The following is a 16,758-nucleotide window of genomic DNA, read 5'->3' as shown; positions in this document are numbered from 1 at the left end:
CTGAGAAATCTTATTTCCATTCTTTTATGAGGTGCCTCTCAATGAACAATTTTGTCTAAGTCAAATGCTCCCCAGAGGGGTCATTGAAGGCTCAAATCATCCTTGGTGAAGTAATGCCATTTGGAGATATAGCGGCCTGAATAAGGAAGGTAAGGAGAGTGCATATAAGAAACAGCACTTTTCCTTGGAAGAGCAGAGGATTTAGACTTAGAGGATCCAATCATAGCTGGCAAGAGTAGAACAAAAACAACGTTTCCGTTCTTTGTGTCTTGGGTCTTTAACCTACTGTGACTGTCTACCTTTGAATACAGACCCCAAAATCTGTGTTTCCCCCACCTGCTACAAGCAGATGGAAAACTAGAGAGAATGCTCCCTCTGAATCAAAACCAAGTTTTCTGGACAATTTTAGTATATGTGCTGCCGAAGCGAGCACAAGTTTTCCGGACAAAAGTCAAGACTAAAGGAGAAACTTACCAAGTTTCATTGGTGACCAACATCAAAATCTGTCCAAATGGACACCAGACCAGTGAGAACTTCAAATTTCACCTAGCCATGAGGCTAGCTGGAACTATAGGTTTGTGGGCCTGTGCCTTTGTTCACCCTTTTATCCTCCGTCTTGTGACAAATAACACTACTAGATAGCACAACACAAAACAGAAGCACAGAGGGAGGAAAAAAGAATGAAAAGAAATGCCTTGATTCTACCAAGGATGCCAAACAAATGGAAACCAATAACAAAACCCACGTACCAAACTGTAAATAAATAACCAAGGCAAAGAAAGCAGTTTCAGACCTGGTACCAACTTAATATGCTGTCATGGACTTGACAAGCCATGAGCAGCAAGGCATAAGGGGACTCTGCGGATACTGCGCCAGGTGGAAGACAGGGATGCACAGCACTGAGCAATGTACACTGTATCTTGATGGAAACTCAAAGAAACCAAAAATAAACAAAGTCCACCCAATGGGAGCAAACATAGGCTATTTATTCAAAGTTTCCTATATAGCAAAGGAGTCATCACTTGTGTCTTGGAAAGACTTAAAGACAGGCAAGGGAATATGAAAAATTTGTAGTGAAAATAAAAAGGCATGGCTTCAAGTATGCTATGTTTGGAAGGCGTCCATTTGGGGAAACTGGAGAGAGGCTAACTAGAGGGCAGGTATCTTATGTGATTGGTTTGGGGAACATATTGGCTTTTCTTAGTTGCTCCTGAGTTGGAAGCAGGGGCAAAAAAAATAGAGAAGTTGTCAGTAATTGACCAAATCCTGACCATTCTGGACTGGTTGATGCAAAGGTTGTGGATCAAAGTTCTGTGGTCTGGTCATTGTTCATTTGTACAGTCTCTCAAAGCCTATGAATCTATTTTCCCTTCATAAAAAGTATTTTACTGTGGCACAGTGTCTTTGTCTGTTCAAGCTACTATAACAGAATGCCATAGACTGATGGCTTATAAACAGCAGAAATCTCTTTCTCACAGTTCTGGAGGCTGGGAAGTCCTAGATCATAATGACAGCAGATTTGACTCCTGGTGAGGACCGCTTCCTGCTTCATAGATGGCTGTCTCCTCTCTGTGTCTTTACATAGCAGAAGGAAGGAGAGAGCTCTTGGGGTCTCTTTTATAAGGCTATTAATCCCCATCACGAGGGCTCCATCCCCATGACCTAATCACTTCCCAAAGGCCCTACCTTCTAATACCATCACATCAGGCATTGGGATTTAACATAGAAATTTTGGAGGGACACAAACATTCTGTCTATAGCACACAGACACAACATTTAAGCAGAGAAGACATTTTGTAGAAAGCATTTGTTAAAGCATAAATTAGAGGAGATTTTTTTAAAAAGGAAGATCTTCGTCTTTGAGATGTTCTTTTCTAGTTACTGCATTAAAAACCAGACTGGATGGCCCTCAGGCTATAAGTAATTATGTTCATCCAACATGACATTCATTAAATCAAACTCTTGGTTCTTAAATCTCTTGTTATGCTTGCCTTGGGGTAGTCACAGCAAAAAGAAATTTGAAAATATATAATAAAACTTTATTAACTGGTTTCTTAAATTCAGAATACCTTGATAATTCAGATAAGGAAAATACTGAAGCTATTTACCAACAAAGAATTATTTTGCTAAGTAAATTATATATACCTAAAAGTTTAAAATCTGCTTTTCTTTTTTATACTTTTTCAAGTTTTATCAAAATATAACTGACATGTAATATTGTATAAGTTAAAGATCTACAACATAACAATTTGATGTATATATATATTGCCAAATGATCACCACAATAAGTTCAATTAACATCCATCACTTTTCATAGTTGTAATTATTTTTCTTATGATGAGAATTTTTAAGATCTCCTCTCTTAGCAACTTTCAAATACACTGTAAGTATTATTAACTATAGTCACCATGCTGTGCATCACCTCCCCAGAACTTATTTATCTTATAACTAGAAGTTTATACCTTTTGACCCCCTTCATTCAGATCTCCCATCCTTTACCCCACCATTTCTAGAAACCACCAATCTGTTCTCTATTTCTAGGAGTTCAAGATTTTTAGATATCACGTATAAGTGAGATCACAGAGTATTTGTCTTTCTCTGTCTTACTTATTCCACCTAGCATAATGCCCTCAAAGTCCATCCATGTTATTACAAATGGCAGGATTTCCTTCTTTTTTATGGCTGGATAATATTCACTTATATATTCAATATATCCAATAATATTCAGTATATCCATTGTATATATATATATATATATATATATATATATACCTCACATTTTTTTTCATTGATTCATCATCAATGGACACATAGGTTGTCTCCATATCTTGGCTATTGTAAATGCTACAGTGCATATAAGGGGACAGCTATCTTTGACACAGTAATTTCATTTCCTTTGGATATATACCCAGAAGTGAAATTGCTGGATCATATGGTAGTTCTATTTTTAATTTTTTGAGGAACCTTCATATTGTTTTCCATAGTAATTCCACCAATTTACATTCCCACCAACAGTGCACAAAAGACCCGTTTTCTCCACATGCTCCTCAGCGTTTGTTATCTCTTGTCTTTTTGCTGATAGCATCCTGACAGGTGGGAGATAATATCCCATTGTGGTTTTGATTTGCATTTCTCTGATCATTACTGATGTTGAGTACCTTTCATGTACCTGTTGGCCACTTGAGTATCTGCTTTGGAAAAGTGTTTCTTCAGGCCATTTGCCCATTTATTAATTGGATTATTTGGTTTATGGCTATTGAGTTGTTCGTGTGCTTTATAGATTTTGGATATTAACCCCTGATCAGATACATGATTTGCAAGTATTTTCTCCCATTTTGTAGACTGTCTTTTGATTTTGTTGGTTATTTCTGAGGTTGTGCAGAGCATCTCAGCTTAATGTAGTCACACATGTTTGTTTTTTATTTTGTTGCTGGGGCTTTAGGTGCCATATCTAAAACAAATTGCCAAGACCATTGTCAAGGAGATTTTTCCCCAAGTTTTCTTCTAGAAGTTCTATGGTTTCATGTCTTACATTTAAGTCTTTAATTCATTTACAGTTAATTTCTGTGAGTGGAGTAGAATAGGGGTCTAGTTTCTTTTTTCTTTTTTCTTTTCTTTCTTTTTTTTTTTTGTTGTTTGTTTGTTTGTTTGCTTGTGAATATCCAACTTTCCCAGCACCATTTAAGGAAAAGACTTGTCTTTTTTCCTTGAGTATTCTTGGCTCCCTGGTCAAATATTAGCTGGCCACATATGCATCAGTTTATTACTAGGATCTCAGTTCTGTTCCATTGGTCTATGTGTCTGTTTTTATGCCAATACCATACTGTTTTGATTGCTATGGATTTGTAATATAGTTTGAAATCAAGAAGTGTTATGCTTCCAACTTTGTTCTCCTTTGTCAATAATGCTTTAGATTTTGAGGTGTTTTGTGGTTCCAAACAAATTTTAGGATATATTCTTCTATTTCTGTAAAAAATTCCATTGGAATCTTAATAGAGATTTCATTAAATCTATAGATACCTTTAGATAGTATGGACATTTTAACAATATTAATTCTTCCAATCTATGAACACAGAATATTTTTCCATTTACTTGTGCCTTTTTCAAATTCTTTTTCAATGTCTTATAGTTTTCAGTATAGAATCTTTCATCTCCTTGGTTAAATTTATTACCAAATATATTATTGAAGCTATTGTAAAAGGGATTTTCTTTATTTCTTTTTCAGGTAATTTGTTGTAAGTATATAGAAATGCTACTGATATTTTGTATGCTGGTTTTTGTTTTATGCAGCTACCAAATTAATTAATTAGATCTAATAGTTTTTTGGTGGAGTCTTTAGAACTTTCCATATATAAAATCATGTCTTATTTATTTATTTATTCATTCATTTATTTTTTAATTTAAATTTTACTTAGTTAATATACAGTGCAATATTGGTTTCTGGAGTAGAATTCAGTGATTCATCACTTACACACAACATCCAGTGCTCATCACAAAAATTGCCCTCCTTAATACCCTTCACCCAACTACCCCATCATCTGCAAATAGTGAAAGTTTGACTTCTTCCTTGCCAATTTGGATGCCTTTTATTTCTTTTTGTTGTCTGATTGGTGAGGACTAAGACTTTCAGTACTATGTTAAATAATAATGGTGAGACTGGATATCCCTGTCTTGTTCCTGACTGTAGGGGATGATATTAGTTGTGGGTCTTTCATAAATGGCCTTTATGATGTTGAGGTATGTTCCATCTACCCCTACTTTGTTGAGGGTTTTTATCAAGAAAGGATGCTATATTTTGTCAAATGCTTTTTCTGCATCTATTGAAAGAATCATATGATTCTTATACTTTCTTTTATTAATGTGGTGGATCACGTTGATTCATTTGTGGATGTTGAACCACCCCTGCAGCCAAGGAGTAAATCCCACTTCATCCTGGTGAATAATCCGTTTAATGTACTGTTGGATCTGATTAGCTAGTATCTTGTTGAGAATTTTTGCATCCATGTTCATCAGGATATTGGTCTGTAATTCTCTTTTTTAGTGGGGTCTTTTTCTGGTTTTAGGATCAAGGTAATGCAGTCTTTATAGAATGAATTTGGAAGTTTTCCTTCCATTTCTATTTTTTGGAACAGTTTCAGAAGAATAGGTATGTATTCTTTATTTTTTTTATTTTTTTAAAGATTTTATTTATTTATTTGACAGAGAGAGAGACAGTGAGAGAGAGAACACAAGCGGGGGGAGTGGGAGAGGGAGAAGCAGGCTTCCCACCGAGCAGGGAGCCCGATGCGGGGCTTGATCCCAGGACCCTAGGATCATGACCTGAGCCAAAGGCAGACGCTTGATGACTGAGCCACCCAGGCGCCCCTAGGTATGTGTTCTTTAAATGTTTGGTAGAATTACCCTGGGAAGCCATCCAGCCCAGGGCTCTGGTTTGTTGGGAAATTTTTGATCTCTGATTCAATTTCTTTGCTAGTTATGGGTCTGTTCAGATTTTCTATTTCTTCCTGTTTCAGTTTTTGTAGCTTATATGTTTCTAGGAATTTATCCATTTCTTCCAGATTGCCTAATTTTTTGGCATGTAATTGCTTATAATATTCTCTTATAATTGTATTTCTTCAGTGTTGGCTGTGATCTCTCCTCTTTCATTCATAATTTTATTTATTTGGGTCCTTTCTCTTTTCTTTTTGATAAGTCTCACTAGGGGTTTATCAATTTTGTTAATTCTCTTAAAGAACCAGATCCTTGTTTTGTTGATCTGTTCTACTGTTTTTTTGATTTCTATATCATTGATTTCTGCTCTGATCTTTATTATTTCCCTTCTGGTGGATTTAGGCTTTATTTGCTGTTCTTTTTCCAGCTCCTTTAGGTGTAAGTTTAGGTTGTGTATTTGAGACTTTTCTTGCTTCTGGAGGTAGGCCTGTATTGCAGTATACTTCCCTCTTAGGAGTGCCTTTGCTGCATTCCGAAGATTTTGGACTGTCTTGTTTTCATTTTCACTTGCTTCCATGTATTTTTTTATTTCTTCTTTAATTTCCTTGTTAACCCATTCATTCTTTAGTAGGATGTTCTTTAATCTCCATGTATTTGAAGTTTTTCCAAATTTTTTCTTGCGGTTGACTTCAAGTTTCATACCATTGTGGTCTGAAAATATGCATGGTATGATCTCAATCTTTTTGTACTTGCTGAGGCCTGACTTGTGACCCAGTATGTGATCTATTCTGGAGAATGTTCGATGTGCACTTGAAAAGAATGTGTACTCTGCTGCTTTAGGATGAAATGTTCTGAATATATCTGTTAAGTCCATCTGGTCCAGTGTGTCATTCAAAGCCCTTGTTTCCTTGTTGATCTTCTGCTTAGATAATCTGTCCATTGCTGTAAGTGGGGTGTTAAAGTCCCTTACTAATATTATTATCAATGTGTTTCCTTATGTTTATTATTAATTGATTTATATGTTTGGGTGCTCCCAAGTTGGGGGCATAAATATTTACAATTTTTAGATCTTCTGGATGGATAGACCCTTTAATTATGATGTAACGTCCTTCTTCATCTCTTGTTATAGTCTTTGTTTTAAAACCTAGTTTATCTAAGTATGGCTACTCCGTTTTCTTTTGTCATCCATTTGCATGATGGATGGTTCTCCACCCCTCATTTTCAATCTGCAGGTGTCTTTATGTCTAAAATGAGTCTCTTGTAAGCAGCTTATAGATAGATTTTTTTTGTATCCATTCTGATACCCCATGACTTTTTTTTTTTTATTCTTATGTTAATCCCCATACATTACATCATTAGTTTTAGATGAAGTGTTCCATGATTCATTGTTTGTGCATAACACCCAGTGCTCCATGCAGAATGTGCCCTCCTCAATACCCACCACCAGGCTAACCCATCCTCCCACCCCCCTCCCCTCTAGAACCCTCAGTTTGTTTTTCAGAGTCCATCGTCTCTCATGGTTCGTCTACCCCTCCAATTTCCCCCGCTTCATTCTTCCCCTCCCGCTACCTTCTTCTTCTTCTTTTTTTTTTCTTCACATATATTGCATTATTTGTTTCAGAGGTACAGATCTGAGATTCAACAGTCTTGCACAATTCACAGCGCTTACCAGAGCACATACCCTCCCCAGTGTCTATCACGCAGTCACCGCATCCCTCCCACCCCACCCCCCACTCCAGCAACCCTCAGTTTGTTTCCTGCAATTAAGAATTCCTCATATCAGTGAGATCATATGATACATGTCTTTCTCTGTTTGACTTATTTCACTCAACATAATACCCTCCAGTTCCATCCACGTCGTTGCAAATGGCAAGATCTCATTCCTTTTGATGGCTGCATAATATTCCATTGTATATATATACCACATCTTCTTTATCCATTCATCTGTCGATGGACATCTTGGCTCTTTCCACAGTTTCACTATTGTTGATACCCTATGTCTTTTGATTGGAGCATTGAGTTCACTTACATTCAGAGTGATTATTGAAAGATATGAATTTAGTGTCATTGTATTATCTGTAGAGTTGGTGTTTCTGGTGATGTTCTCTGGTCCTTTCTAGTATTTGTTGCTTTAGGTCTTTGTTCCCCACTCACAGAGTCCCCCTTAATATTTCTTGCAGGGCTGGCTTAGTGGTCACAAACTCCTTTAGTTTTTGTTTGTCTGGGAAACTCTCCACCTCTCCTTTTATTCTGAGTGACAGCTTTGCTGTATAAAAAATTCTTGGTTGCATATTGTCCCATTCAGTACATTGAATATATCCTGCCACTCTCTTCCGGCCTGCCAAGTTTCTGTGGACAGATCTGCTGTGAACCTGATCTATCTTCTCTTGTAGGTTAAGGACTTTTTTTTTCCCCTTGCTGCTTTCAGGATTCTTTCCTTGCCTGTGTATTTTGTGAATTTGACTATGATATGCCTTGGCAATGGTCGGCTTTTGTTGAATTTAATGGGAGTTCTTTGTGCTTCTTGGATTTTGATTCCTGTATCCTTCCCCAGATTAGGGAAGTTTTCAGCTATAATTTGCTCAAATAAACCTTCTGCCCCTTTTTCTTTCTTTTCATCTTCCAGGACTCCTATTATATAAATGTTATTCTGTTTTAATAAGTTGCTGAGCTCCCTAAGTCTACCTTCATGATCCATTACCTTTGTTTCCCTCTTCTTTTCAGCTTCATTATTTTCCACAATTTTATCTTCTATATCACTGATTCATTCCTCTACTTTGTCTATCCTCGTTTTTATGGCCTCCATTTGTGATTGCATTTTGGTATAGCATTTTTAAGTTCAGCCTGACTAGATTTTAGTTATTTTATCTCTGCAGTAAGGGATTCTCTAGTGTCTTCTATGCTTTTTTCAAGCCTGGCTAATATCCTTATAATTGTTGTTTTAAATTCTAGTTCAGACATTGTACCTATATATGCATTGATTAAATCTCTGGTCATCATTTCTTCCTGTTCTTTCTTTTAGGGTCAATTCCTCTGTGTGGAAGGGGAAAAAAAAGAAAGAAAATAAATTTTTAAAAAGTGAAAAATAAAATTAAAAAATGAAAGAATTTTTTTAAAAATAAAAAAGATAAAATACATATAGGAAGCTAGATCCTAGGTGTGTTTTGGTCTGCTTGTTATGAGAAGCTTGTTAGAAAAAAAGGTAGAAAGAAAGAAAAGAAAAAGAAAAAGAAAAAATTAAAAATTAAAAAAATAGGGCGCCTGGGTGGCTCAGTTGGTTAAGCAACTGCCTTCGGCTCAGATCATGATCCTGGAGTCCCAGGATCGAGTCCCACATCAGGCTCCCTGCTCAGCAGGGAGTCTGCTTCTCCCTCTGACCCTCCTCCCTCTCATGCTCTCTGTCTCTCATTCTCTCTCTCGCAAATAAATAAAATCTTTAAAAAAATTTAAAAAATATAAAATAAAGTAAAATAATTTTAAAAATGCTCTTTCTGTATCTGAAAAACAAAGCAGAACAACAAGAAAAAAAAAGACACAAACAACAAACAAAAAAAACCCCAAAGGACGTTAGATCTTGTTTCCCCTAGAGCTGAAGCTCTGCATCACTCTATGATCAGTAGACTTGATGTGGGTAAGGGGTTTGCACTGGTCTTTTGGGGGAGAGACTTGCTGTTTTGATTCTCAGGTGGAATTGCCCCAGTGGACATGTGCCTGCAGGGCTCAGGGCAGGGGCCAGGCTTGGTGCAGCTGCCGCATTCTCCACTTGGCACTGTTTAGCTCACTGAGGTGGATCAAACTCATGGATACGGGGAGAAAATGACTTCCCTGTTCTCTCATGTCTGGAGCAGGAAATGCATGCTATGCCTCCTTAGTGAGCCCTCATAGATGCACAAACAGTGACCCCTCCTGTGTCCCTGGTTGCTGTCAGGTCCTCGCTTTCACCTTGCTGTGTCCCAGTTCTCTGCCTGCCAAATGGTGCAGCACTTCTGTGTTTTATCTCAGGCATGGCTGTGTTTCAACACCCCACACCTCAGAGACCCCTGAGTTGTGAACCCACACTGATCCTCTGAGGGAGGGTTTCCCTGCTTTGTGGGGGGAGGGTTTCCCTGCTTTGTCTACTGGCTTGTAGCAGAAGACAGTGGCGTGACCACACAGCATTTCGGAGTTTATGGTGAATCACATCACACAGCCGGCACCAGGGTTTGCAGCCCTCTGCTGGCATCTTTGTTCCTATATTGGTGGGCGGGCAGCTGGATGGTGCCCACAGGGTTTTTTGCCTGTGAAGAGATCATATCACCTCTCCCAAATGCACTCCAAGCAGGGGAATCTCATCTTCCCGTGTGACCCTGGGGATCCTCATGCTGCCCTCTGCCAAGGCTTGGCTCTGCTCCCACCACCGGATCACCTCTTGGTTCCCCAGGTGCAAATCTGGCTATGTCACAAACTTCCCATACCTCAGAATCTGTGCTCTGCTGTGTATAGAAAGCTGGCAGAATTGTAACTCTCTCCTTTTCCCCTGTCAATGGTTTTGAGCAACAGTTTTCTGGTGCAGTCCCCTGTGTGTGTTTTCACTCTTTTTTCTTTTTCTCCACACTCTTTCTCTCCCTCCTCCTTCTCTCTCACTACTCCCTCTTTGGTCAGGGCTCCTTCCCCTCGGGAGTGCCCACTGATCTTTTCTCCCATGAATCAACTCTCCACAGGTTGTTTTTCTGGTTTGTAGACATGCAGCTTCATTCTCTAAGACTTCCGATTGATTTCTTGGGTGTTCAGAATGATTTGATATTTATCTAACTGTGTTTGAGGGAGGAGGCAGGCTTAGGATTGCCCTACTTCTCTGCCATCTTACCTCTCCCCACCCATGTCATCTATAAATAAAGACAATTCTACTTCTTTTATGACTCTGACGTCTTTTATTTCTTTTTCTTATCTTACTGCCCTGACTAGGACTTCCAGTGCTATATTGAATAGGAATGGTGAGAGTGAGTACCCTTGTCTTGTTCCTGATCTTAGATGAAAAGCTTTCAACTTTTTATCATTGAATATGATGTTTGCTCTGGCTTGTCATACATGGCCTTTATTGCTGTAAACCCTGTCCCCCTCCTCTGTAACCAACCTAATCTCTGGTGGTCAAGCCTGATTCCCCATGAGCTCCATGAAGCAAGACCTGAGCCAGCCTCCAGGGAAGCAGGCCACAATGCCATGGGAGCTGAATGTCCACCTTGGGCTTTTTCCCACCAGAAAAACCATAGGCCCCAGGAGGCCCTCTCAGTGTGGAGATGTGCTATCCTGGGGGAGGGACGATGTGGTCAGAATGCACCATTCCTCTTACCCTCCTAATGTTGTCTCTGGTCTCTGTGGTCCAGGGGGGTGCTCCAGCCTCAGCCCGTGTTCTGAGATTTTCACAATGGTGTCCTGTCGATGGATAGGTGTTAGCTGTTCTTTCTTTGAGAGGGACAGAAATCAGGAACAACATATGCTGCCATCTTGAAAGCATCATTGCCAAAAAACCTGTTTTTCTGAGCCATTAGTCAGAATTTTTACTAATACTGGTCAGTTCCCCCAACCTCACTAGTCTAAATAAAAGAGGACTTACTAAAATATGACATGTTGTGCTTAAAGTAAAACAACATGACAGTGTGAAATTCCATGTGATTTTCATAATTAAAGATTCCTAGTGCACTTATTATAAATGCAAGCTTCACAAGTTAGTAGTAATTTTTTCCTATAAGATGCACACTATTCAACAATATAGGCATTTTCTTACTATATTACTAAATAAAACAGGGAAATACAAGGTATAGTTAGATTTAAGTAATATTTTCCAGCATAATGTATTGAGCTTGGTTACCTCAAAGATCTCTTTTAGCCCCCAAAGTTTGATTAAGAGCTCACCTTTGTGTGAAGTTTAATATGTTCTAAGCACTTTGAAAAAGTAAACTTTTTTTAATGTGATTCTAATAATAATATTTTTGTGTGCTGGACCCATTTAAAATTATTACCTCTTTAACCCTCCAAATGGTCTGGTAATGTGGTTATTATTATTATTCTCTTTTTACAAATAACAAGTGGAACCCTGGAAAGCTCAAACACCTCGACTCCAAGCTCATTCTCGCTCTATTTTGCCAACCTGCTTTTGCTCCCTAGCAGGGAAGGGAACCAGTGGAACTGCACGGTTGGGGATGGTGAGCAGGAGGCCAGATGCGGCAATGTTCTGGGGCTGCAAAGCCAGAACCAGGGGTCTCGTCTCCAAGTTATGGGGTGAGGTCGGGCGCCCCAATCCACAAGCGGGGAATCCAAAACCAAAACCAAATCAATCACACCATGGGTTCAAGAACCAAGAAGCTCAAGCAAAAGCTGAGTTGCCAAGTCTCAGCAAGAGAAACCTAAAGTAGCCAAACTGAAAAGAAGTTATTTACTTAAAAATCCAGGATTGTTGTGGTCATGGAGTGCAGCAAAGGGGCCTGCTGGAGAGGGAGGTAACTCCCCAGCTGGCAAGTGACCAGCTGCCTCAGTTCATATTAGTTCTTGCAGGGCCAGGGGAAGAGGAATTCAATCAGATTGCCAAAGGAGAAAGCACTCCACAGAGGGACAGGGACTCGGGGCCTTTGGTAAATGGCAGCTTTAGGAAGCAGCAGTGATTGAATGAAAGGGTAAGTGCTTAGGAAATTTCTAGGCTCTGTCATTCATTGCGTGTATGACTTTGGGGAAAGCCACTTAAACTCTCTGAGCCTTGGGGTGCCTGGGTGGCTCAGTCGTTAAGCATCTGCCTTCAGCTCAGGTCATGATTTCAGGGTCCTGGGATCGAGCCCCACATTGGGCTCCCTGCTCAGCAGGGAGACTGCTCCTCCCTCTCCCTCTGCCTGCCACTCCCCCTGCTTGTGCTCGCTCTCTCGATATCTCTCTCTCAAGTAAATAAATAAAATCTTAAAAAAAAAAACCCTCTCTGAGCCTTAACTTCTTCATCTATAACAATGAAATAATAGCAACCAAACAGCCATTTGTTATCCAACCTACAGTAATCCTACTGTCTGAAAATAGTAATCAGAGCAATAGACATCCTCATCCTGTCACTGACCATCAGCGCATTCCTGACCAGGGCTGCATCAATACAGTGCTAGCTAAACAACCTGTGTTGAAAATAAATTTAACAGAACCTGGAACATAATAGGAATGTAATCACCGGTAGCTATTATAAGTGTTGGGTTTTTTATACACAAAGGACAAGGGGAAATAGGGGAGACCTTTCTAGGAAGTAATTCTCTTGGGCTGACAGGTAGTCAACTGGTTTCTCTCGATTAACTAAAACCTAATCCAGGTCTAATAAAATTCATCTTGACTCTCTTTTAGGAGACAAATCTTTCAGCCTCATTGTGCTTTTAGAGGTTTTAAGACTATAGTATGATTCCGTACAGATGTTTGCCAGATTGATTTGCTTCCCTCCTGGGTTCTGTGCCTGCTTTGTACATGAAGAAATCAATGCTTGGGGAGGAGGTAGCAGGAGAGAGCTCACAAAGTATGTTTGATATGATAAATATTTCTAATACACAATTATCCAAGGCTCCTAGATACGAGCCACTAGGTGATACAGGGACTTCCATCATTCATTGTTAACTGCCTTTTGTTCTTCAGGGGTACCTAGACACTTACAACACAGTAATTCAATATGTTATTTGCCTACAGTAGTTTTTACCCAAAGAAATATAAGAACTGAAGTGAGGAAGGAAAGAAGAGAAGCAGGAAGAGGAGGAAAAGGGGAAGAGGAAAATGATAAAGTGGAATCAACATGGCCTCACCAATTTTGGTTCTGACTTAAAAGTGCATGTCTATGAACAAGTAATAGGATAAAATATTTAAAACAGATACTCCTGGGGAATCAGAGATGCATCATTGCCATACCAATAAAGGACAGCTGCGAAAAGTCTGCTCCTAATGAGCTGGCTTGTTCCTAGTCTGACACAGCAACAGGACAGCTTACAAAAGCAAGATAACAGCTAATCAGGCCATGCTAACTACCCTCATTAGCTTCCATTTCAGATAGCACTGAAACCAATGTTTGATGAGAATGAGCCATCACATCAAACACCTTTGAAAACGTTAGTGCTTTAATTTGTCTGTCTATTAAGAAATACTATACAAGAATATATGAGCCATTATCTTCTTTTGGTTGTTAAATGCCATCCATTTGGGTGCCTGGGTGGCTCAGTTGGTTAAGCGACTGCCTTCGGCTCAGGTCATGATCCCGGAGTCCCGGGATCGAGTCCCACATCGGGCTCCCTGCTCGGCGGGGAGTCTGCTTCTCCCTCTAACCCTACCCCCTCTTGCGCTCTCTCTCTCACTCTCTCTCTCTCTCAAATAAATAAATAAAATCTTAAAAAAAATTAAAAAAAAAAAAAATGCCATCCATTTTTCCTTGCTCTAAAGGCTCTCACACATGGTGTTGTCTTTGCTTCGAACGCTCTCTCGGCTTCCCACCTCGACCTCCATCCCTCACTTCCCAGGCTTTGTCTGGTTCATTCCTACCCACATTTCTAACTTAAGTATCAGAGTCACTTTCACAGAAAGGCCTTCCCGACTCCCTAGATTGGATGAAGTTCCCCTGCATACATGCTCTCCCAGCAGCCTGTGTTCCTCCTTTCACTCATCATACAACTGACCTCTTTTTTTTTTTAAGATTTTTTTAATTTATTCATTTGACAGAGAGAGAGAGCACAAGCAGGGGGAGCATCAGACAGAGGCAGAGGGAGAAGCAGGCTCCCCACTGAGCAGGGAGCCTGACGCGGGGCTCAATCCCAGGACTCCGGGATCATGACCTGAGCCGAGGGCAGATGCTCAACCAACAGAGCCACCCAGGCGCCCCCTGATTTCTTTTAAATACCTGTCTTCTCCTGTTTCTTCCCCCACTCCATTCCAATAAATCCACCCCTTACACTCTAAACAACAGAAGATCCTGCCTGTGTTTTCATTACCATATGCCCAGCATACTGCCTGGCACGTAATAGATACTCAATAAATATTTGTTGAATGAATAGATAGATAGGACATTAAAGGAGAGAATCACACAAGTATCCTGATAGAGATACTATATTAGTCAAAATAATATAGCTTTGATAACAAAAACATCAAAATCATAATGGTTTAATATGATAGAAGTTCTTTGCTTGCTCACATAATATTTTATTTATTTATTTATTTTTAAATTTTATTATGTTATGTTAACCCCCATACATTACATCATTAGCTTTTGATGTAGTGTTCCATGATTCATTGTTTGAGTATAAGACCCAGTGCTCCATTCAATACGTGCCCTCTTTAATACCCATCACCAGGCTAACCCATCCCCCCACCCCCCTCCCCTCCAGAACCCTGTTTGTTTCTCAGAGTCCATAGTCTCTCATGGTTCATCTCCCCCTCCAATTTCCCCCCTTCATTTTTCCCTTCCTGCTATCTTCTTCTTCTTCTTCTTTTTTTTTTTTAACATATAATGTATTATTTGTTTCAGAGGTACAGGTCTGTGATTCATCAGGCTCACATAATATTTTAATGCAGGTGTCCCTAGTTGGGGATAAGGGATCTCCTTCATGGTGAGTCAGAAGCTCCCTCTGTCCTGGGAAGGGAGGAGAGGGGGCATTAGAGAAGCCTCATCTACATCTTAAAATTCTCAGCCTGGAAGGGACACAGATCACTTCTGGTCACACTCCATTCAAAGGGACTAATCATCTGCCATTTTTGGAGGCACACGTGCTGAGAAGTGGAGTCTTTGTCTGGGCCTCCTCCTCCCAGTGACAATACCACATGTGAAAAAGAGAGTCCAAATTCTCAGTGGACAACTAACATATAACTAGCCATGAACATACAATAGGCCAATCCAGACAATTTAAGCTGAAACAACCCTCCCTACCAAAAATACAAACGCCCAAATTCTCTGGTCCACACATTGCTGGTTAATTACAAAACCTTCTGCTCCATTTTGCATGTGAAATCGTGACCCTATTAAGACCTTTTTCATGCTGATACAAAGTTCTCTTTAGCCTCCTTGAAGCTGTTGCAGCTTTATTGCATTATTGTTATAGCTTTATTTAATAGTGTGTCAAAATTCTACATAGCAAGAATGACCTAAGTGTTTTCAACATTGCCTTGGCTGCCAATGTTCTCTTCTAATCACCAAGCCTGCCCTTATTTAATTGTCAGTAGTATAACATAAGGTAGCATGACTGTATACCCAGAAACAGCTTTGCAATAATATATAAAAGTGTAAATAATTTAAAATAGGATGACACTGGGCTTTAAACTATAGCTCAGTATATTTTTTTATTAGTATCAAGGAGAAGAACTAATACAAGAATCTCTAATTGATTTTAGTGAACTCTTGCCACATCTGAAGACAAGAATTACTGGTTAATGTCTTCGGATGTTTTATAGGCACACAATGTCAGTTAAGTAATAGCAAGTGTATACCCAATGTTAAGTGAAATAAACAGAAAATAATATTGCAAGTAATAGTCAAAACAAATTTGTTGAGGAGCACAGTCTTTCCTTGGATTTACTATAGGGAAATGGATTCTTATTTTAATGCAAATACTAATAGAGTCATATTTTGAAAGGAGAACATTCTTGTGAGGTCACATTGATTTAAAAAGTTAAACATGCGGTGCTTACCACCAAAAGCAGGTGATGCTGATTCTATGATGGTGGCCACCAGGATGACTATTTCTGCTCTCCTGAGTTCTCAATATGCTCCCATCCAATGGTTGCTGATGCCGTGAAGAAGCAGTTACTCAGGTCACCACTGGTGACTTGTCACATCCTCTCTACCTCAAGCAGTACATGTTTTATGCTCTTCAGCCAAAGGCAGTTGAGTTGACATTATTTATGTGGCCTTATTTTCCTTCCAAACAGATGACTTGTTACGACTTTAAGGATTAAGTGATATGGGAATCAATTTTGGTGGAAAAGTTATATGGCTCCAAGTTCGTTTTCTACCAGGAGTTCCGTTTAGAATGGTAATAACATCAAACTTGATTAAATACTGAGGTTAGGTTTACAATAGTGCTGGCATTCCAGTGATTACCCAGAAGAGTCTATCTCATTGTCTTGAAAGAAAGCAGAGCTATCCAAACAGTTGCTATCCCTAGAAGATGGTAGGGCCATCTTCGTTAGTCTTCTAAGGTTTAGATGTTCACTTTTGAGGTCGTAGTGTCTGTTTTCCTTTGGGGACCTCCCTGACCAAGGGGTGGCACTTGACACAAATTAGACCAATGAACTCATTCCCCCAAGATTTTTAATCCTGTACAGATAGTCTTAATTGAAAATGGACGAAGAAAAGTCTTC

Source organism: Neomonachus schauinslandi, chromosome 2 (genome assembly GCF_002201575.2).
Source record: "Neomonachus schauinslandi chromosome 2, ASM220157v2, whole genome shotgun sequence".
NCBI lineage: Eukaryota > Metazoa > Chordata > Mammalia > Carnivora > Phocidae > Neomonachus > Neomonachus schauinslandi.
This window is presented reverse-complemented; position numbering follows the sequence as displayed.